General features: G+C 40.4%; 2 non-coding genes across 2 annotated transcripts; one reads left to right on the top strand and one right to left on the bottom strand.

Annotated features, from left to right (window-relative positions):
• Nucleotides 1-9,899: 9,899 nt before the first annotated feature.
• On the bottom strand, nt 9,900-10,018 carry LOC145424608 (5S ribosomal RNA). The gene has a single exon (XR_013905689.1). It is a non-coding gene; the product is annotated as a 5S ribosomal RNA (ribosomal RNA).
• Nucleotides 10,019-10,377: 359 nt separating this feature from the next.
• Nucleotides 10,378-10,496, top strand: LOC145424592 (5S ribosomal RNA). The gene has a single exon (XR_013905675.1). It is a non-coding gene; the product is annotated as a 5S ribosomal RNA (ribosomal RNA).
• Nucleotides 10,497-25,127: the final 14,631 nt, after the last annotated feature.

The raw sequence follows: 25,127 nt of genomic DNA on the forward strand, positions 1-25,127 counted from the left end.
CGCTCTCTCTGATGCTGGATCATTGCGTGAATTCACGTTAGTCTCTCGGCCAGTCAGTACGGATAGTCTGCCGCATTGTATGTGTCTTACGGCTGCCTGTTTGTTATCTCCCCAGGAGAAGCGTGGAGACGAGAGGGCAGCGAGCACGGGGTGCTCAGACACTGAGGAGCGGAGACAAGGAACACTAGCACTGGGAAGACGACATTTCACGGGAGTCGGGAACGCACTGCGGATTTATTGTTATTTTCCATTCACTGTAAATAAACGCACTGCTTGCATTCAGAGCTCCGTGCCTGGCTCCTCCTTCCTCACATCCCCACGGTTGACGCTGGCCAACCGTGACAAATACCTTTTCTTAGATTCATTATTAGTTCAACATTGACAAATGGTAGTTGACTAATATCAGGAGCCAAAAAGAAAACAAAAAACAAACTAAATAAATATTTCAGACGCTGAAAATAAATTATTACGGTTGTTTAAATTTGCTGTCCGCAAGTTAGGTCTAATACATGTAGTCAATCTAATGAATCAATATTACATGTAAAAAGTACAGAACTGAAAATGAAACTAAAATATAACGGTAAATGAACTGGTTCTTGTATAAAACCTTTCTACTCTCTACAACTTGCCTCATTCATGCACTCACTTTTTTCTATGCTTTTTCTCTGTAAGTGCTTTCTATCTAACATTAATACGCATTCATCCTCCCGATGGATGCATCGGAGAGCAACTTGGGGTTAGCATCTTGCCCAAGGATATTTGGCATGCAGGCGGGGATTGAACCAGCAACTTTCTGATTAGTAGGTTTCCTGCTCTACCTGAGCTACAGACACCCCAATTTGTGGTGCTCTGGAAACAACACGTTCTCATCCCAACAGGTAACGATGCTATGTGACAAATCATCGGTATGTGTAAATGTGTTTTTTGTTCTAATCATGAATTGCTTTGTAAAACAAGACCTGATAGGGTTAAAGTTATGGTTAGAGTTAATGTTAGGGATAGGGCTGGAATGGACGGCTGGAGCCTCTCCTCCAAGTGTGTGTTACTGCCGCGAACAGCATTCTGTTGTATGCTTTTCTCTGTAAGCGCTTCGAGCCTGTACTTTTTTGCTTTAGCTGAGTAATGAAGTTGAATCAGTACTTTAAGTTTCACTGGAACAATAGTATTTTTACTTCTACTTAAGAATGTCTGATCTTTTGCCAACTCTGGCTGTCTCTCAGTCTTGGAATACCCACTTGTTGTCCAGCGGTGTCCTGGGAATATGGGAACTAGACAGACTGGGGAAACAATGGGAGGAGACACAAAGATGGAATCACTTTTACCATCTTTTATGTATTTGCTGGTCGTCTTATTTCTTCTATTTTGCAAGCACAGTGTTGCAATCATTGTCTTTGTGGTACAATGACACAGGTAGAATGCAGGTGTTTTCATGTAACACGATGCCAGAAAGATGAGTAATGTGTTTTGAAGAGAAGATAAAACATCATGTTTGAACAAAGATAAGCAGCAGACACGTCTGTGTGTGAGTTATTCAGGTTCAGTAAGAAGGTAATATGTCTGCAGAATTTGTAATTCTTATGAAGATATTGCTTGTACAATAAATAAAATCCCTTTAACTTCTTCTTCTGGAGAGTGTCTTTATATATTTAGTCATTTTGGGGCGATCCTTTATTTAGTACTAACTCTAGTCGGGGATATATATCAGAGTTTACTTTCAGATATGAGCATTGTGTTTCCTGTGGATTAATGAATGAATTATTTATTTATGTAATTTTTGAAAGACTGGCTCATGTAAAATATCTGAAAGTATGATAAAGCTCTCCTGTTACACTTTATGGACACCTGAGCTTCACCATGAGGGCCTGTCTTTATTCACTGAAATCCACTTTTATAATGAATTCACAGTAATCGCTGACACCTTCAGAGCATTACATTCATTAAAGACGTCTTCTACACCTACTCTTCCAGACGACCGACACATACTTCAACCACTGCAGGTTAACCAGCCACTCATCAGTAAAGCAAAAACTAAATGTAAATGTCCTCATGTGGAAAAGACTGAAACACAACTCCCACATATCACTAATGTAACAGATCCATTTAGGGAGAGTGAGAACACTAGGCTGGATGTGTTTTAATGCAGGAACATTCATCATGTCTTGAGTTCAACAAATCATTTACATTGAATATGTGAGCTGGATGGTTACACGATACAATGTGATTGTCAACAATAACTACAATGAACGCTGGTTTGAGGGCGGAGTCAAGGAGGCCATTTACGTGAAAAGGGAAAGACCCTCTCTGAATCAAGGAGGGGGCCTAAGGGTACATCTGTCACCATCTTACAATGCTGTGATTGCAGCCATTCTCCAACTCTCTGTGAATGGTACTCAAGACCATTGATCAGTGGTTGTTGATCAATGGTCATGAGAATTTGCATAATCATGATTAAGGAACTGACCTCCCAGCCCATTGTTCCTTCAGTCGGCTGGTTTCTCTGACTGAAAACGCTACGTCCAGAAGAACAGAATCAGCTTTTGGAGATTTACTTCCCTGGATGATTGAGCACGCATCAAGACCTTTTAATCAGGCCAACAAATATCTTGTACTCAATTTTAGCAGCAGCCATTGTGACACTGATGATAAAACTTGTGTAAAAGTGCGAAGCTGTAAAAAAGTAATTATAAAAAAGCATTTTTGTAGCTGAATGTTACTGGATAGCCGTTTCATGTGTAACACATCAAAATAACCTGCTAAGGTTTAATAGGCTATAAGGAACACACTCACTTCCTGAGCCCTGGGCAATAAGAGACGTTTTGTGTTTTATAATTTATTGATATGTTTGATCCTTTCTGACCTGCGTTAATGAAGCAGTCATTAGAGCACCATGTCCGCTATAATAGTTCTGTAGTTCGTTGCAGACTTGTTGAAACTCCCTCACCCGTCAAAGCAGCGTCTTTGTTATTCGAGTCCAGCAGATGGCAGTGTTTCACTGTCTGACGGCTGTCTGAAGCTTCAGCTGGATTATTCGTTTGCTATGTTTGCCATGTTACAGTGGGGAGGAAAAACTCCCTTTTAACAGGAATATCTAGACATGAGTGATTACTGCAGTGGGGCACTATCTGTGCTATCTATAAGAAATGTTAGCAACAATAAAACTCTGAGTGTTGCGGCTCTTCCAACCAATGGCCGCGGCAGGCTAAACATGAGGACACCGATGATGCGCAACAATTAACGCACAAAATACACTTCTGTATCATTTGCTTCTTTATTTCCGCATGCAACTGTCCGAACCACAAATCAGCATATGGGATTAACTGTCAAACAAACTCACAGACTGCACAAACAAATAACTGCAACTTACGAATAACTGCACTAGCTACTATGTCAAAATTACAAACTGGTCTATGGTCTATTAGTGCACAAATATACAAACACCATCAAGTTACAGTCCAAATATATCACAATCATTCAAGCTGCTATCAATTGCGATCACGTTGTGTTCAATTTGCATTCATATTGCGATAATATTACGATCATGTTGCGGTATGTTGCGGTCAACAGAAAGTTTTGCCTCGTGCTCACCCTACCTTCTGCTCATCACATCAGGTGCTGTGAACAAGTGAGTGCAACCACATTTATCTTATACCACACCCATGCGACACGACCCACACCCATGCACCAATACAGTGAGTCCATTTAAACCAACCCACTTAGTCAGATGGAAACAACTCATATGGCTCCTACATACCGGCCCCTAATTATTTTAGAGCAATAATTACATCATACTTACCAGGTAGGAGACATATTGATAAACATGGTCTATCCTTTATCAAACATTCAAAGATACAATTTCAATTCATAATAAACAAATATACATTAATGCAAATAGATATTTGAAAAAAGTCAATTTTCATGACTCTTCTGCTTCCTGTAGAAGACACACTTTAGTGATCGGCCTGTCCAAATAACCAGTCTTTGTTTTAACACGAACCCGACGTACAAGTCCTTTACTGTCAGAAATTGCTTCCACAATCCTTCCAGTCACCCAAGAGTTACGAGGCGCAAAACCATCGACAACGATAACCACATCCCCAGGAATGAAGTTCCGTCCGATTCTCTGCCACTTCTGACGCTCTTGAAGCTGGGGCAGGTACTCCTTAACCCAGCGCTTCCAGAACAGGTCCGACATGTACTGTACTTGCCTTACTTCCATCGACGTCGTCCATACACGTCCCCCTTCTGAAACACTCCTGGTGGTATCAATGGCTTGGTCTTAAGCAGCAACAGATGGTTAGGAGTCAAGGCCTCCAAATCATTAGGATCAGTAGAGGCTTTAGTTATTGGTCTACTGTTCACAATAGCCTCTGCCTCACAAAGAACTGTACAAAGGCCTTCTTCGTCCAAATTCTGCACTTTCAAAATGGAATTTAACACCTTCCTGACAGACCTTATGAGACGTTCCCAAACACCGCCATGATGGGAACCAGCAGGAGGATTAAAGATCCACTTTATGCCCTTTTGCAGCAGCATCTCATGAATCTGTGCCTGATTCCATCCTTCCACTGCCTCTTTCAACTCACGTTCACCACCCACAAAGTTTGTACCATTATCCGATCGTATCTCCAATACCTGACCTCGCCTTGATATAAATCGACGAAGTGCATTAATAAAATAATCTGTGCTCAAAGATGGCAACACCTCCAAATGCACAGCTCTCACAGCCAGGCATGTAAAGATAATTCCATATCTCTTTACTTCACACCTTCCATGCTTAACTTGAAAAGGTCCGAAACAATCCACTCCAACCCAAGAAAATGGAGGTTCATCGGGTGAGATGCGATCTTGTGGAAGGTCTGTCATCATCTGATATCCTGATGCTGCATGAAGTCTGCGACACACTATGCATTTAGCCAAAATCCTCCTTATGGCAATGCTTGCACCTGGAACCCAATACCTTTGCCGCAATTCGCACAGCATGTGGTTACGTCCACCATGCCCTATTTTCTGATGTACATGTTGAAGTATTAGGTCAGAAATATGCAGATCCCTGGCTATAATTGCGGGATGCCTTGCATCTTCAGGCTCTACTAAGCCTACCTCCCACTCTCAACACACCATTCTCAAGCTTAGGATTAAGTCTATAGAGCTCGCTACTCTTCACCCTTTCACCCCTCTGCAATCTACTGATCTCATCGGCATATCTCCTCCGTTGGCAAAAGCAAAGAACTACATTCTCAGCCCTGTTAAGTTCTTTTACCGAGAGAAATCCTTTAGCAGCATGGTCCTTGACAGTTTGCAACTCTCTTTTAAGCTTTTCCTCAAGATTTCCCTTAGTAACGCTAGACGCAAAGCTCTCTTCCAGCTGTTTCCTCCTTTTACTAAGTTCCTGCAACAAATCTTTGAATCTAAGAACCCATGCAACCATCCTTTTTAGACGAGTCCACGAAGAAAAATAAGTAATGAACTTCATCGCACCATTCTTGCATTCATTTGCATCAACAGCATTGACTAAAACTGTCATTTTAATCTCTGGATCATTTATGGAGATCTTTCCAAAATCAAGGTTCACTGGCCAATTAATTTCTGGTTCAGCAAGAAACTTTGGCCCTGGCAACCAAGAATCATCCTTCAAAAAGGTTTGCACCTTAACTCCCCTAGAGGCTAGATCAGCAGGATTACATGATGTATTAACATATTTCCACTGAGAAGGTTTGGACACTTTAAGTATCTCGGTCACTCGGTTTGCTACAAACACCTTAAACCTTGAGGTTTCATTGCTGATATACCTTAACACAGAGGTACTATCAGTCCAGAATCCTGACTCCTGCAAATGCATTTGCAGCTCTTTTTTCCACATCTTATCCATTCTACTCACAACTAAGGCAGCTGTCAATTCCATGTGAGGAATGGAAGTTTGTTTCAATGGAGCCACTCTTGCTTTACCCATTATAAATGCACAATGCACTTGATTCTGGGTGCTGCGCAACAGCAGATAAGTGACTGTGCCATAACCCTCCTCGCTTGCATCTGCGAAGTGATGTAACTGAGCAGAAGCAACGTCTCCAAAATCAGAAGGTTTAAGGCACCGGTCGACCTTAAAATCTGCAAGAAGGCAAAGATCATTTAGCCAAACTGTCCATTCTTGTTCAACAGTAACTGGCAACACATCATCCCAACCCCAATGACTTCTGCACAGTTTCTGAAGGATCAACTTAGCAGGCAGCACCACAGGTGCCAAAAACCCTAATGGATCGTAGATCGAGCTCACAAGGGACAATATCCCTCTCCTTGTGGGAGGTTTGTTTTTCAGTGTGATCTTAAACTTAAATGCATCTGATTGGATACACCACTGTACACCCAGTACTCTCTCTACCGGTAACACATCACTATGCAAATCCAAATCCTTAACCTCCTTGGATCGTTCCTGTTGAGGTACGGCAGCAAGTACTGCTCTTCTGTTGCTAACCCATTTTGTGAGCTTAAAGCCTCCTTTAGCACAAAGAGCAACAAGTTCCTGATAGAGCCGCACTGCCTCCTCTTCAGAACCAACAGAGATAAGGCAATCATCCACATAGAAACTATGTAAAACATTGTTGACAACCTCTAGTCTAAAATGATCTCTGTTGTCCTCTGCACATTTCCTCAAGGCAAAATTCGCACAACTTGGGGATGAAGTAGCTTCGAAGAGGTGTACTTTCATTCTATATTCCACCAGATCCTGACTATGATCTCCGTCTGGCCACCACAGAAACCTTAACAGATCTGAGTCATCTCTTTGTACTCTGACCTGATAAAACATGGATTCAATGTCTGCCATGAGCACCACATGTTCTTTTCGGAATCTGGTTATGACCCCAACTAGCAAGCTAGTGAGAACTGGGCCTTCCAGAAGTTGTCCATTCAGAGACACTCCCTGAAACGAAGCACCACAATCAAAGACAACTCGCAACTTCTTCTTCTGTGGGTGATACACCCCATGAGTGGAATATACCACAATCCTTCATCACAGCGATCGAATTCTTCAACAGGCACCTTCTCTGCATACCCTTTAGAAATGATTTCAGTCATAAAACTGGTGTAATCGTCGTGAAATGAACCATTCCTAATAAACTTTCGTTTAAGGCTCAGAGCTCGCTGTTCTACAGCCTTCCTATTATTTGGCATGTTTACCTGATTGCACCTAAAAGGTAAACCAATGGTGTAATGACCATCAACCAACTTAGCAGAATCCATCACTGACTTCATAAACTGCTGGTCTTCTCTAGACAAAGCCAACTGCTCATCCTGAATACATTCTGGAAAGTCAGTCTTCATTTGACGTTCCCACAGTTCATCCAATCTTGCCACGGAAATCCTATTAACACTCACATCAAAAATGTCAGTATTACAATCCTCTCTGAGAGGACCATTCACCGTCCAACCCAGCATAGTTTTTACTGCATAGGGACCTCCATCTTGACTTCTAACAACCTCCCATGGCTCTAAAGCCTTGGGCACATTGGTCCCGATCAACAGGTCTACCCCGGAATTTATCTCCAGTATGTTAATATGGCGCAAATGTGGCCATCTGTCGAGATCTTCCTGTCGGGGAATATTACGTTGATGAACAGTCATGCTTTTCTGAGTAAATAAGTCAGGCAAGTCACAGTAGTGATCTAAATCCAAACCAGCTACTTCCAAATCTGAAACCACATAGCTACTGACCATTTTCTCCTGACCCATTGTCCGCAAAAGAATGCCAGTTTTCCTTCCTGAAAGATTCAGTCTATTCATGAGCGCTTCCGTACAAAATGAAGCTGAGCTCCCAGGATCTAGAAAAGCATAGGTTATCAGTGACTGATTACCTTTCTTGTCCTCTAACTGGTATTATGGACAGAGCACTATTTTGCTCACCGGCCCCAGTAACACCACTGCTTTGCACCGCACATGAAGGACCTTCATCTGGTGGTTCTCTCCCTCCTTGGCCACAGTAGTAGCAAAACTACTCCGCTTAGCCTTAGGGTAAAACTGAGACTTACTATTCCTCGCCTCTTTTCTGATGGCTGTCGGAGGATCTTGTATATCTCCAAACAATGGATCACTTGCAATCTTAACTTGCCTTTCAACAAACTCAACAACATCGCAAAAAACCACCTTACGTTGAAACCTCCCCTGCAGATCGCAGACGACATGCCTCCACTTATCCCTGAGCTTATAAGGCAACTTCTTTATAACTGCTTGCATATTAGCAGAGACATCCAACTCATGCAAGGACTCCACGTCTCCCATTGCATTACAACATTGCCTTAGTAAAAATCCATATTCCTGCAAAGCCTTCACATCATCAGATTTTATAGATGGCCATTTACTGACCCTTTCAATGTAGGCAGCAGCAATTTTCAGCGAATTGCCAAAGTTCTCCTGGAGCAAAGATTTAGCTTTAGCATATCCATACTCAACAGGCATATACTGACAGCTTCGGACCATTTCTCTGGGATGGCCTCTAGTGTATTGCTCGAGAAAATATAAACAATCCTTAGCACTGTGAACTTGACTCTCCACCATGTGCTCAAAAGCTCTCATAAATGTTTGATATTGCAAAGGATCGCCATCAAATAACTGAATGTCACGTCTTGGTAACAAAAACAGAGACTGCTGCTCAGCTAATAAAGTTGTAATTTCATTCTGTTTCTTCAAAACTGTGACTAGATGATCATGACCCTCACCACCTTGCACTGTATGTGTAAGAGGTTTTAATTGTGTGTGAGACTGCGACATCATTTGAGTAGTTGAAACTGCACCTGGAAATACTTGATGTAACTTCGTCTCTGACTTTTCCAAGGAAATGACCTTAGGCTGAAAAGTATTTTTAACCTTGGGCCTAACATCCAATACCTGCGCTTGATGATCACCTGCATCAACACCCTGATATGGTTGCTCTGGTAACACAGGTTTGAACGTCGGAGCATTAGGATTTAAAACGCCTAAACGCCCCTGCTCTTGTTCTAAATACGAATTCATTCCATCTGATTTAACATTAACAGCACTTGAGACTCGGGACATTTCAGAAGTTTTTAAAACATTCACCTTTGCTGCTGAGGCTGCTATTTCAGTTTCTAAGTCAAGCAGCTCCTTTCTTTTCTTAAGCTGTATTTCTTGTTCTTCCAAAGCATGCTTCTCTTTCAACAACCTCTGTCGAACAAGAAGGGCAGCCATGTCAGCTTCTGCCATTATGCGTGCTGACAAGGCAGATGAAACCATTGAGCCACTGAGTGATGATTTGCTTTTCCTACAACTTTTGTTTCCAACATTAGAGATGCTATCACTTGGATTAACATCATCTATCGCAGCACCTTTACTAACGGTGTGCCTAGAAACACCAGAACCATTTCCAGCAGGTAATGGATCAGAGGAATCAACACCAGGTGGATTTAAATGTGGCAAATCAAGCTCAGACACCTGATTTTTTCACTCTGAGGGTTTCCCTTTGCAACATGAAGCCATTTCTTTATCTCTTCCATAAACTCAGTATTATGTGCTCGCACACTTATAAACCAAGCAGTTTGTTTTTCTTGCTCTTCTTGAGGAAGCAAAGGAAGCAAGGTTTCCTGCAGATGAGTCGCCTCATTAAGCAACACAGACAAATTCTCTAACTGAGCCTGAACAGTGGAAACAATATCCTCAGATTGCTTTAATTCTTTAATAATCTTTATGACCTTTTTAATGTTATTAATCTTAGTGTGACGTTCTGTCTGAACACCCATGCACCAATACAGTGAGTCCATTTAAACCAACCCACTTAGTCAGACGGAAACAACTCATATGGCTCCTACAAGCGTTGTCATGAAGCTTTTCCTGAAGCTGCCTCCACTGAGTGAGCAGCGGCGCCCTCTGCAGTTTGTGTGTGGAAGTGCAAAAGCTTACAGCACCTGGTATTCCCAGGCGGTCTCCCATCCAAGTACTGACCAGGCCCAACCCTGCTTAGCTTCCGAGATCAGACGAGATCGGGCGTGTTCAGGGTGGTATGGCCGTAAGCGAGAGAAGCCTGCTATAAAAGACCTTTATACTTGGCAAATGTCACGCACTTTAAAATGTAGGATTGTGCTAAGCTTCACATGTTACAGGGAAAACATGCAAACCTTTGTTGCGAACTGCAGCTTCAACGCTGAGCTGGAAAAATGCTTTTCCCGCGGTAACGTCACCATAATAACACATGTTCGTTTCTCACAGCACAGTGTTAAAGTGACACAGAGCACACAGTGTGTTAGGACCATTTGGAAGTGCAACATTTTTGTGCTTTGGACAATTCAACTTATATACAGGACATTAAAAAAACGTAAGCATGACTGTGTCATCACAGCATGTATAAAGAGGCTGTTTGTGAAGCAGTCCCTCGCTTACGGCCACGCCACCCTGAACACGCCCGATCTCGTCTGATGTCGGAAGCCAAGCTGGGTCGGGCCTGGTCAGTACTTGGATGGGAGACCGCCTGGGAATACCAGGTGCCGTAAGCTTTTGCACTTAAGATTATCTTGTTAATAATTTTACCTCCTCACTACGTACGACTCTGGATACTGTAGCTCCTGTGAAAACTAAGGTCTCTAATCAGAAGTATTTGACTCCGTGGTATAATTCTCAAACACGTACCCTAAAGCAGATGACTCGTAATCAGGAGAGGAAATGGCGTGTCACAAATTTAGAGGATCATCATTTAGCCTGGAGAAATAGTTTTCTTCTTTATAAGAAAGCCCTCCGCAAAGCCAGAACATCTTACTATTCATCACTGATTGAAGAAAATAAGAACAACCCCAGGTTTCTGATTGGCTCACCTGGTCTTGCTCCACAATCGGTGTTCCCCTCATTCTCATGCAAAGCTCTGTAGTGCCTAAGCATGGATGAGGTGTTGTTGTTATATCCCAGCTCCCTGGCACATAGCAAACACTTCACCTTGTACAAAAGTCAAGACAGCTTCACATAAATTGTAACTAATGCACCATCAGTATTATGAAAATACATCTTCTGTAGAAATTTACATACCTTGTTGGGAGGAATAAGATCAAAATGTTCCCACACAGGGGAGGACATCCTCCTCTTCTTAGCTGGCTCCATTCTCTCCTGACTTTCTCTCCTCACTCTCATAAACCTCCAAACTGTCTCCAAACTCTCACTAACCGCAACTCTCCATCAAACACCCACATTTTGATTGAAGTCTGAGGGCTTTATATCGCTGTCATAGCTCGCGGCAAAGTTCGAACCACTTCATGAACCAGTCACGTGGTACAGCCGGGCAGCGAGGCTTCGGACGTCATCATTTTCAGCTCCTCCCATAAATGAAGCAAGCCTCGATACGCGCATCGCGGAAACGCCCCCTCCATTACTCGACACAAGCTTTGAAGCCTCGATTCAGAACGTCACATCACTAATAATCTGTAAAAGTGCAAAACATAAACAAACCCGGGATAGTAGATGTTTGCCTATTGCAGATTACATGTGAAATATGGTTAAATCAAAACAAGAATGTTAACTAAGAATGTAGACAAATGGTCTAATCACCCACTTTGTCACACACCCGCAGGAAGAAGCTGGAGGTCAAACTCAATGAAAACAACAAAAAGTGGAGGTGTGAACTGAGAAAACTGATGAGAACCAGTGGCCAACCTGGACAAAACAAATGAACTCTTAGTGATTTCTGCAAGAGGTTTACGGGTTCACAGCCCTCTCCTGCCTACACACACCCAGACTGCCTTCAACAATGTTTCCCATCTGTTTTAACTCAGATGAACTCTTTGGCTCGGATTACCCCACCTCTGACAAACATTACGGTTTTACTGTGACTTTTGGCCAAGTTAGGAGGAGGGGGAGCTGGAGAAACTACATGAGAGCAAACCTGCAGGCCAAGATGGCCTCCTGTTCGTGAACCCAATAGTAGCATAATAGAACATAAAAGGTAGAACAGCTATTTATTGTCATTGTAGAATGTACAAGAAAATTGTGTGTGCTCCACAGCAACTCTGGAATTACTGGAATAAAACATAAGAAATAGACAACAAAGGAGTGTCTCAAATATGTTTTAAAATAATTCTTTGTTATCTTTTGATTTACAATCATTTTCACTTTCTTATGTTTTAGTTTTGGTCTTCAGTTAAAATCATCTGAAGCTGGAGACTGGTAAGGTCCATGAAGAAGAAAATCCAATCTGCATCCACAAAACGTTCACTGACTCAGCAAACATATAGATTGTTTTTCACAAAGTAAAGGCTTTTCTGCTTATCTATATGTCTTGTGGACTTCAGCCTAACAGCCCTATCAACTACTGGTTACTGGTCTGGTCTTGTAATCCATACCATTAAGCTGCATTCCTTTCCTCACTCCAACAGTAAATACGATGAAATTCAACACAGCAGTATGTTTGTTTGTTTTTTTCAAATATATTATTTCTTGCCAAAACTCACCTGTCACCTTCTTGAACTAAAATGCAACATAAACACTTAAAGATATGACATTGTGCTCTTTTGTATTCAAATACAGAGAAACAGAGAGGGCGAGCTGGCTGCAGACGTCTGGTAAACTCAGTCTTCCTGACTTAACAGCGAAATTTTCTCTTCAGCATTCACAATGCTGACAAAAGTGACATTGCTAGAGACAGTTTCTTAAATTAATCTAAAAATAAATAAATAAATGTTTTATATGACTTTTCTATCCAGACATAGTGGTGGTATCAGTGGTGATGATGGCGGTTATTCAAATAAAATTTGAATAATGAAAGCTGGAGTACTGTGTTGTATCTGCACAGAGATAAGTAACAAGCAGGTCGCTGTCTGAAGCACTGAAGTTCACTGACCTCACAACACATCAACAGACAGACTAACCCTGGACAAACTGTCAGTCTATCCATGGTGAATATATAAAGACAGACAACCATTTGCACTAATATTCACACCCATGGTCAATCTAGACTCAGGAGTTGGACTAAGTGGACTGTGGGAGAAACCAGAGTTTGCAAAGAGAACATTGAACCAAGGATTTTCTTGCTGTGGGGGACAGTGCTAACCAGTGCAGTAATTTCCTGAAATACTTGACTGAAAGTGAGCGATGAACTCCATGAAAAGGCTTTGCAGTTCATGTGCCAGGTAAAAGTGGCACAGCAGGTTCAGTGATTAAACTGCTTTACAAGAGTCTTATAGCCTGGAAAATGATCTATCCGATTTGAATATTGAAAACTGTCATAAAATATTGTTCAGACAGAGATAAGTAGCAGACAGCTCCTTGGTAAGATACTCAAGTTCACTGAACCAACAACACATCAGCAGAATTTATGTGACACAATGTTTAAACATGTAAAAAAAAAAAGTGCTGTTTCGGCATGATCATTAACAGAGAAGACATCTTCAGACCTCACATATTGTCCAGGAGTGTAGTGACGTTAATGATCAATGAATGACCATAAAAAACTACATCTCTAAAAAGAACAGAAGAGTTTGATGAAATTAAATTCAAATGTATTTTAAATTATCTAACAAAGATACACTACCTTTTCAAAAGAATTTACTCACCAATTCAAATCACTGAATTCAGGTTATGCAATCACTTTCATCGCCAAGTCTAGAAGCAGTCTGCACACCTGCTTCTACAAACATTTGTGAAAGAATGGGTCACTTTCAGGTGCTAAATGAATTTCAGTGATGTACTGTGAAAGGATGTCACCTGTTCAACAAGTCCAGTTATAGTTCCAACTGCCAATCTGATGTACGAGTCTGGGTTTGGTGGTTGCCAGGAGAACAGTATTTATCTGGCTGCAGTGTGCCAAGTGTAAAGTTTGGTGGAGGGAGGATCATGGTGTGTGGTTGTTTTCAGGAATTGGGCTTGGCCCCTTAGGCTACGTTCACACTGCAGGTCTTAATGCTCAATTCCGATTTTTTTGATCAAATCCGATGTTTTTGTCTGCTCGTTCACACTACAAATAAAATGCGACAGCAAACGCGCTCTAGTGTGAACGCTCAAAGCGCCCGCATGCGCAAAAGAAGACGTCACACACAACACGCTCTGTTTAGACCCAGAGCAACAGTATTGTTTGACTGATGGCCTTAATATAAAAACTTGTTTCGGACTTTACGTTTCCCAATTTTGCTTTAAGTTATTTTGTTATTTACAAATAACCTAATAATGATCCTTGTTGGAGATATTTGTTCTTTAAATTGGTTAAAGTTTGTTGTTAGTTTACTTATATTTTGGGGTTTATTTGTCGGTTAATATTTTGTTTTAAATGATTTGTTTGTTGTTATTTTGTTAAATTAGTAAGAGCTGTAGGGCCATTTTGTTTCTATAAATAAAGAGACTGGTTTAGGACCAGCATGCATTGGGGTGGGCCTATGGTTTTTTACCAGAGCAGGAGAAGCAGCAGGAAGGATCTTGTTATTGCTTGCCAAGATGGATAAATAAACCAAAACTCTCAACTAAAATGTTTGGACAATGGACTTCTTTTGCCTGCGTACGAAATATTACCTCAGTGCAGCAGTGGCTTGTGGACTTTAAGTTGTGGGACGTTTGATCTTACAAAAGTAAAGGAATTGCCACTACATAAAGTAAAAAACCATCCCGTGGACAAAGGAATAATCCTTCATTAATGGATATAAGGATTTCAAGGATCACCGTCGAACTCGAATAAATGTTATTGGATCGTCTGGTGAGTAATCCAGACGGATTTGATGTTGAGGCCTGGATCAACATGTCACTCGTTCGTCAAAGCTGGTGAGTGATAATATTGTTTAAGCCGTAAAGGAAAACGGTGAAGCTATTGGAGTTTAAAGACATAATTTCACTACAAAGACTGATGAACTGAGTTTTGACGTACTAAATTGGTGCAAAATTGGATCGCTAATTGAAACATGCCAACGCCCTCTGTGGAAATGTTTGTTCGCTGCAAAAGGCAGGTAAATGGATGTCATGTTTGTACTTTAGGCTATGGATTCTCAGTGTGCTGTACATCTTTATGAAGTTTGAAATAATCCAAGAGGACAATAAAAATGTCGGATATTAAGAGTAAACGAGAGGATGACACTGCGTTAAATTTACGCCAAAAGGTTTGGATTTGTATATAAAGACATGCCAAGAAAAGCGCAGTTCAATGTGTAAGCAAGCATCTAAGTACATGGGGAAAACTTCCGCTTTAATGACCTCATATGAGAACGTTAAGGAAGTGTCTTCTGAATTTGGGAAGTTTATTAAATGCTATCAAGATGCAAACGCTTTGCAAGAATCCTTTTTAAGTTTGCCACTGCCAGAAGATGAAGTGAAAAGGCAAAATGCACATTTTCAGTCGAAGATGACAGCATTCTCTGTTTTTATGGACAAAATAAAGGTTTGGTTGCAGGAGGCGGGCGAGCCGTACACTGAACAAAGCAATATTGTTCGTAATGATAAAGTTGTTGAAAGTTTGGATGAAATAAAACCTGAAGACAGTGTCTCTAATATCTCAAGTGTAAAACCACCTTCAAAAACATTGTCACAGCAAAGTCGAATTTCATCAACATCTTCCGCATGCATTAAAGCTGCGGCTGACAAGGCAGCGCTCATGGAGTGACTCGCTGCATTAAAGAAAAAACATTCTATCGAAGCGCAAGAGGAAAAACTGAGAAAAGAAAAGGAGAGATTATCCTTGGAAACAGAGCTGGCAGCCACTAATGCAAAGCTTTGTGTCTTAAAAATAAATTCAGTTTGTAGCTCTGAGCATTCTGATGGAATGAACTCTTATTTTGAAAGAGGGCACGTACAAGAAGCGCCTAGTTTAACTCCTTGTGCCGATACATTTGTTCCAACATCAAGAGATTACTCTGGTATAAATTCTGCATCTGAATCACAAGTAATCGTACCTAGACAAAGTCAAACCCAACATCAGGTTGATGATTCAGCTCAAGTGTTGAGACATCAGATCTTTTATCCTTGATATATTCTTGAGGTGATAGTAAGCTGACTTTGTTATTGTCTTAATGTGTTTTTCTAAGTTTAGGTCTGCATCCATCACTACACCCAAATTTCTCGCCTGGTTTGTGGTTTTTAGATGTATAGATTGAAGTTCTCTGGTGACCTGTAATCGTTTTTCTTTGGCGCCAAAGACTATTACCTCAGTTTTGTTTTTGTTTAGCTGGAGAAAATTGTGGCACAACCAGTCATTAATTTCCTCAATGCATTTACCAAGACCCTGTACAGGGCCTCGGTCTCCTGGTGACATTGTGATATATATTTGTGTGTCATCTGCATAGCTGTGATAGTTTATTTTGTTGTTGTTTATAATCTGTGCCAGTGGGAGCATGGAGGATTTAAGCTTTCAAAATGGATCAGCAACAGTCGCACAGTGCTCATGTCAATCCCAGAGGAAAGAAGAGCAAAGGAAATTAAGGATCTGGATTTGGACACAGATCAACTTCCAGTTGAGAGAGCACTGGGTTTACAGTGGTGCATAGTAACAGACAAGTTCCAGTTCAGAACCTCCCTGCAGGACCGTCCAACAACCAGAAGGGGAATTTTGTCTGTGGTCAGCTCACTGTATGATCCTTTGGGAATCTTGTCTCCCTTCAGTATGCCAGCTAAACTGTTGCTACAAGAGCTTTGCCGACAAAATTTGAAGTGGGATGAAGTTATTCCCCACTCTCTTTCCCAGCGGTGGCGTGATTGGCTGGAGGATCTCCAGCTGATTTCAAAGTTCAAAGTGGAACGTTGCATTAAACCAAATTGCTTTGGAAGACCAGATGGGGCACAACTTCATCATTTTTCTGATGCAAGTCAAGATGGGTATGGAATGGTGTCATATTTAAAGTTGGAAAAGAATAACGTCACGCATGTTGCTTTTATCCTGGGAAAGGCTAGAGTTGCTCCTCTCAAGCAAACTACAATTCCCAGGTTGGAATTGACGGCTGCAGTTCTTGCAGTTCGGGGGGACAGGCTTCTGCAAAAGGAGCTGCAGGTCAGGTTGGAAAAATCAGTTTTTTGGACTGATAGTACAACAGTACTGAAATACATCTCCAATGAAACCAGAAGCTTCAATACTTTTGTTGCAAACAGAATTGCTGTCATTCAAGAAGCAACAGATGTGAAGCAGTGGAGATACGTTTCTTCTAAGGAGAATCCTGCAGATGCAGACGCATCCAGAGGCATGAGAGCTGGGGATTTCCTCAAATGTAGGAGATGGATAAAAGGGCCAGAATTTCTCTATAAGTCAGAAAAGGAATGGCCTAAACTGGATGTGGAGTACAGTGTAATTTCTGCAGATGACCCAGAGCTCAAAAGGGACCTGACAATGAATGCCATTGTGAGGGAATTACAAAATCCTACCAGCTATTTTATCCTCTACTTCTCGTCTTGGGCAAAACTTAAAATCTCTGTAGCCTGGCTTTTAAAGATGAAAGAGGTCTTGGTGTTGTTGGCACAGAAGAGGAAAGAGTTGCTTGCTGCAGGTTTGAATAAGAATGATCCGGAAGGTCAGAAAGAAATGGATGATGAAGGACTCCAAACAGTTTTCTGTGAGGTTGAAGCTATAATGAACGACAGACCCATTACTAAAGTTTCAGATGTCTCAAATGATCTTGAAGCACTGACACCCAATCACTTGTTGTTGCTGAAAAATAAACCAGTTTTTCCACCAGGACTGTTTCATCCAAGTGATTTGCATGTCAGGAAAAGGTGGAAACAGGTACAGTACATGGCAGAGTTGTTCTGGAAGAGATGGCTTTCTGAGTACCTACCTTTGATGCAAGAAAGACAAAAATGGATGAGGACTAAAAGATGTCTTATACCTGGAGATGTTGTTTTAATTGCAGACGCTACAGCTCCAAGAGGATCATGGATGATGGCGAAAGTCTTAAATGTAAACCAGGATGCAAAAGGCTTGGTGCGTTCTGTGAGACTACAAACAAGGACCAGTGTTTTGGAAAGGCCAGTGACGAAACTTATTTTGCTACTGGAAGCCTCATCGTGAAGAAAATCCTCAATGAAAATTAAGGATTTGTTTAAGGGAATAGCTCCTCCTTTTGGGACTTTAAAGTAATTGTGATTGTATGCACAATTAGGGGCCGGAGTGTTGGAGCTATTTGTTCTTTAAATTAGTTAAAGTTTGTTGTTAGTTTACTTATATTTTGGGGTTTATTTGTCGGTTAATATTTTGTTTTAAATGATTTGTTTGTTGTTATTTTGTTAAATTAGTTAGTAAGAGCTGTAGGGCCATTTTGTTTCTATAAATAAAGAGACTGGTATAGGACCAGCATGCATTGGGGTGGGCCTATGGTTTTTTACCAGAGCAGGAGAAGCAGCAGGGAGGATCTTGTTATTGCTTGCCAAGATGGATAAATAAACCAAAACTCTCAACTAAAATGTTTGGACAATGGACTTCTTTTGCCTGCGTACGAAATATTACCTCAGTGCAGCAGTGGCTTGTGGACTTTAAGTTGTGGGACGTTTGATCTTACAAAAGTAAAGGAATTGCCACTACAATCCTTATTGCTGTTTTAGAGAGGAGCGGTGCTTCGAAGGATAGTTGCAGATTTCTGTCAGAATCTGCAGATTATACAGTACAAATAAAATGTTCACGTTTTCTCCATCGTTGTCTTCCCAACAGTTTCACTGGATGGCCAGTAAGCGTTCGCGATGTCTTCTCTGGCGCTGACAATTGGCGTCTGTCTTGTGTCAGTGATGTAAAAGACGGATTTAGTGCGACATGACCGTCAAACAGCAGTCGCTTTCTGAAACATCAGATATGTATCGGATTCAGTACCACATACGAAAGTGACCCAGCTCGGATTTGAAAATATCGGATTTGTGCCGTTCACACTGTCATACCATGATCGGATATGGGTCGCATAGGGTCAAAAAAGTCGGATTTGATGCGCTTTCGCCTGCAGTGTGAACGTAGCCTTAGTTCTAGTGAAAGGAAGTCTTAATGCTTCAGCAAACAAAGACATTTTGGATAATTTCAGTTTGAGGATGGCCCTTTCCTGTTCCAACATGACTCCACACCAGTGCACAAAGTAAGATCTATAAAGACATGGATGAGCGAGTTTGGTGTGGAAGACTTGACTGGCCTTCACAGAGGCGAGCCAAATCTTCTCGTCCAACGTCAGTGTCTGTCCACACAAATGCACTTCTGGAAGAAAGGTCAAAAATACCCATAAACAAAAGGCAAAGAGTTGGCCGGCATCATGTTAAACCCTGTGGTTACGAATGAATGTCACTCATGTTCATCCCTGTAGCTTATAATTAAAATTGTGTGTGTGTGTGGGGGGGGGGGGGGCAGTTTCTTAACAAAAGCATTTCTGCTCTGAACTGGAAGAAAAAACCCTGAGTAGAAGCTCACATCAAGACAATAGCTCGGTTCACAGTAGCATCGCTCAGCTAACATGCTAACAGCACATTTGAGTTACTCACCCCCTCCCTTCCTGTGCTGAATCATAGCATAAGCGAATCACTCAGGACTCTCTACCCCCCTCCCTCCTGGCTCACAGCTCAAACGAGTTGAACGAATCACTCACTCACTCACCCCCTCCCTTCCTGTTACGAATCACTCACTCACCCCCTCCCTCCTGGCTCACAGCTTCTTCTTCTTCTTGGTTGGCAACCAATGTTAAGGCGCATTACCGCCCCCTGGCTCACAGCTCAGTGGACATTAAGATGAGAAAATATATATTTAACACAATTAAGGAAAATACCAATAAAATAAAAATAAATAAATGTTCCCTTTAGAATTTTTTTTGCTCTTTTTTGCTCTAAAGAAAATAGTTGTTTTCTTTTACAATCATACATCATGTCATACAGTGAAAGAAAGTGGTTGAATTTTTACTCTTTTATCTATGTCTTCTTCAACAGAACAACTAAAAAAGTGTTATCTGACCTCGCCTGAAGCAACAAGTCAAATCATCATCATCATCATCATCATCATCATCATCATCATCATCATCAACTTTATTTATAAAGCACTTTAAAACAACCACAGCTGACACAAAGTGCTGTACATTGGAACTGTAAAATAAAATTACATGAGATATAAATAAAAAACAAATAAAAGAAGAGTGAAATCATTAATTAAATAACTACTGCATTAAAAAAGAAACTAAGTCTCACTGAGGTTAAAAGCCAAGGAATAAAAGTGGGTTTTAAGACGTGATTTAAAAGTGGACAGTGAAGGGGCCTCTCTAACATGCATGGGCAAATTATTCCATAATTTTGGAGCCACAATAGAGAAGGCCCTGTCCCCTCTGAGCTTCCTCCTGGATCTTGGTACCTCCAGGAGCAGCTGGTCAGCTGACCTGAGAGACCGACAGGGTATGTGGGGATGAAGAAGCTCAGAGAGGTAAGGCGGGGCAAGACTGTGTAGACATTTAAAAACAAACATAAGAATTTTAAAATTAACTCTAAAAGACACAGGCAGCCAGTGCAGAGAGGCCAGCACGGGGGTTATATGCTCTCTTTTTCGAGTTCCTGTTAGGAGTCGTGCAGCCGCATTTTGAACCAGCTGCAGACGTGAGAGCAATGACTGACTGACCCCCACATAAAGTGAGTTACAGTCGTCCAGGCGGGAAGAAATAAAAGCATGGATCACTGTTTCAAGGTGCTGCCTCGAAAGAAAAGATTTTAGTCTTGCCAGTCGCCTTAAATGATAAAAACTGGACTTCACCACTGCTCTGATTTGGTTGTCCAATTTAAAATCACTGTCCAACTTAAAACCAAGGTCAGTAACAACAGATTTAAAATAGACTTCCAGGGATCCTAAAACAACAGAGGAGGACTCACAGGGACCACTGGGTCCAAACACCAACACTTCTGTTTTCTTTTTATTAAAATTTAAAAAGTTTCGAGCCAACCAAGCTTTAATGTCATCTAGACATGTCAAGAGAGGTTTTATGGAGATGGCATCCTTGCGTTTTAGTGTCAAATAAATTTGGCAGTCATCGGCATAACAGTGAAATGAGATCCCATGCCTTCTAAGGATAGAACCCAGAGGCAGTAGATACAGAGAAAAGAGCAGTGGCCCTAAAATTGAGCCCTGTGGGACACCACATGACAGAGGAGCAGAAGACGATTCGTAACCGAGAAGGCTGACAGAGAAAGTTCTGTCTGACAAATAAGACCTAAACCAATTGAGTGCAGTGCCACCAATACCCACTACATCATGTAATCGAGAAATTAAAATATTGTGGTCTACTGTGTCAAAGGCAGCAGTTAGGTCAAGCAAGACAAGAACAACATGGTTACCAGAATCACATGCCAGAAGGATGTCATTAAAAACCCTTAGTAATGCAGATTCTGTGCTGTGAAGGGTTTTAAAACCTGACTGAAAAACCTCAAAGATTCCATTTTCATCTAGAAAATCTTTCAGTTGACTAAAAACAATTTTCTCTAAAACCTTGGAGACTAAAGGCAGCTTGGAAATAGGCCTATAGTTCGCTAAAACTGTGTGATCAAGGCCAGGTTTCTTAAGCAGTGGCTGTACTACTGCATGTTTGAAATTTGCAGGAACCAGCCATGCTAGCAGCCTCAGAGAACAACACCAAGGAGGAGGCCTCATCTAAAGTATAGCTGTTGTATGAAGGCTTGTGTGTTCTCTCACCACAAATTATTTAAATATTAAATACTAAAAATGACAACTTTGTTTGCTCAAAAGCTCCCAGTCAAAGTGGATGCTGTATAACAGAGTTACAATCTGAACAGTTCATCTTATGTGGATGCAAAATGCCCTGCTGCTTATTCAAAAAAAAGTTTAAGTTGGCTGGAAGATAACTTCTCTCATCTGAACTGACAGCAGCATAGTGATGAGAAACTATCGGTTGATGTCAGCAGACAAAAGAAAAACATCACCAAGAAAACGGCGTGAGTTCGATCAAATAATTTAAAAAGTGAAACTGAAGATACAGATTACAGGAAGCAGAATATTACCAGGAAAAGTATTTACTGGTATGTGCGAGTTATAGAAAAAAGGATTTTAACAGTATTTGACATGATAATTTAAATGGCATCCTCCAGAATTTATCCAAAAGTTTTTCACTTGGAAAGTTGTGACACCGTTAATCTAATGTAAATGCAATTCAAAGCTGAAAGTCAAGTTTAGATTATCCAATATACACAACCGCCTGGGGTAACCATGCTGTACAGAATGTAACAAATACTTAAAAGTAATCAGTTTCACTAATCTAAAATGACAGGCATCTTTGTGAGGATGAAAAGGTCACAACAGCCACATATGCAAGTATAGAAAGAAGAAAGAAAGAAAAGAAAGTTTGAACACAATAAAGAATATCTTTGTGATTTTGTCGTTATTTTTGCTTCTGCACTTAAATGTATTATGATATTAAATGTGTTTTCCAGTGGTGATAATGCTACATCTATAATGCGTTACAGCTTATTCAAAAAGATTTTGACGACACAAACATGACTGCTTGGGTATGAATGAAGTAATTATGAGCACTAGGTTGTAACAGTTGAGAGATAAGTAACAGACAGCTCTGCTCTGTGAATTATTCAAAGTCACTGAGTCAATGCCACATCTGCATCTCACATACGACTTGTTGTACATTGTGTTTTAAAGTGTAAAACACCACCTGAAATGGTTAGAGAACAGCTTGTTGTTGGATGTGATCATGAACACATGATCTTTTTTTTATCCATTGTGCTTCAGACAGTTACATAATACACAACATTTTCTCTAATTTGCAACAATGGACTTCGTTTAAACTGACATAAAAATGCTGAAATAAATGTGCCTTTAAACTGGCAGGTGCACAAAAACATGTTAAAGGAAACTCTATAATGATACTTATAATCTTCATGCGGCAATAAAAACATGACACTAGCATGTGTAAAAGGACAAACAGCGCCCCCTGCAGCTTGTAGAAGGAAGTGCCCAAGCGGTCTCCCATCCAAGTAGAAAGAGATTTTCATATCGGGAGTGTTCAGCATGCATGAGGCATGTCAGTCATCACTATAAGAACCACGGAGTGTTTTATGTCCATAGAAATACATGACGTAACTCTGAATACAAACACACAACAACAACAACAATAATAACTAGAAAAATTTGCATTTCCTGCGAAAATGCAGTGTGGATGCTTAAAGCTGAAGCTGTATGCAAAAAGTAGCTGAAAAAGCTGAAAAGTTGCAGAAATTGTAAAAACTTTGCAGAAGCAAAAGAAGTTTGCTAAAATGGAATAACTTAGCAGAACTGCAATATCTTAGAGGAAACATAATACTTGGCAGAAATACAATAGCATAGCAGAATTTAGCAGAAATATTGTAACTTACCAGAAACATGATAACTTCTCAAAAATACAAGAATTTAGGAGAAATAGTATAAGTTAACAGAAAGAATATATTTAGCCAAAAATACTTAAACATTACAGAAACACTATGATTTAGAAAAATAGTACAACAGAGCAGAAATATTGTGATTTACCAGAGACACTGTGATGAACTATGAATATTGTAATTTTAAATTGAGACTATGTTTTAGCACAAATATTATAATTTGGCAGAAATACTATAATTTAGCAGAAATACCATATTAAGCACAAATCCTATAAAAAGCAGAAATGGTATGATTAAGCACAAATACTACATTTAGTAGAAATACTTTGTTTTAGCACAAATCCCATAAAAAGCAGAAATACTGTACTATGATTTAGTAGAAAAACTATAATTAATCAGAAATACTAAATTTAGCAGAAATACTATATTAAGCACAAATACTATGAAAAGCAGAAATAGTATGATTAAGCATAAATACTACATTTAGCAGAAATACTATATTAAGCACAAATCCTATAAAAGCAGAAATAGTATATTAAGCACAAATCTTATAAAATAGCAGAAATAGTATGATTTAGCACAATAGTAATAAGTTAAACAGAAAAATTGGAAAAGCAAAATGGACAGCTGAAAAAATGCTGAACATGCTGAGGGTCCCTCAAATATACTTGTTAAATGACAAAAATCTGCAAAAACATTTATTACAGCCACACAATCACAAATATGTACACATGAGGAAACACACATGCACAGAGAGACCCACACACAAGATCCAATTCAGTCAACCAGTCTAAATATATTGAATTTAAATCTTAGAATGAGATCATCCCATTAAAAGCCTTTCTCTCTCTCTCTCTCTCTCTCTCTCTCTCTCTCTCTCTGTCACACACACACACACACACACACACACAGGGAGAGAGAAGTAAGTTTCTAGGTCAGCCTGGGAGCTGCTGAATTTGAATCCACCAATCAGAGAGGCTGTGCACTTTTCCCCACCAAAACAGGTGCATCTGTTTACACACGCAGCAGCACAGAGAGACACAGGATTTTTGCAGTCTATTTCTCATAGTGACGACTCCCCTCAAACAAATGACCGTAATTTCCTAACCGTAGGGGCTAGAACGGTCATTCTTACACCGTTTTGTTCAGAAGAGATGGGGGAATCTTCAAGTGTTGACAATTTAATATTAAAATATGAATTTTTAGAGATATATGACATGGATGACTTGTTGACTTAGAAGCCACGAATTCCCCAATATGCAAATTTGAATGCCTGAGACCACATATGTGATTGGCTGGCTGGGAAGCCGTACAGGCCCTGATTTGTGGATTTGAATTCCTCAGCCCTCAGATATGATTGGCTGGCTTAGAAGCCACGAAGGCCCCAATATGCAAATTTGAATGCCTCAGGACACTTATTTGATTGGCTGGGAAACTGTGCAGGCCCTGATTTGAAAATTTGAATGTCTCAGTCCTCACAGAGGATTGGCTGCCTGGGGACCTGGCAGAAATATATAGAAATACTATTATTAAGCATAAATACTACATTTAGTAGAAATACTATGTTTTAGCACAAATATTATAAAAAGAAGAAAAACTATAATTTAGCAGAAATACTATATTAAGCACAAATCCTATGAAAAGCAGAAATAGTATGATTTAGCAGAAATACTGTATTTAGCACAAGTACCGAAAAGTACCAGAAATACTATGATTTAGCAGAATAGTAATAACTTATTGAAACACAAATGCACAGAGGGACACACAAACACAGGCTCTAATCCAGTCAACCAGTCTAACTATGTTCAATTTAAATCCTACAATGACATGCTGTCAAATAAGGGCAGGGTCCTCTCTCTCCC

Source organism: Astatotilapia calliptera, chromosome 23 (assembly GCF_964374335.1).
Source record: "Astatotilapia calliptera chromosome 23, fAstCal68.1, whole genome shotgun sequence".
NCBI lineage: Eukaryota > Metazoa > Chordata > Actinopteri > Cichliformes > Cichlidae > Astatotilapia > Astatotilapia calliptera.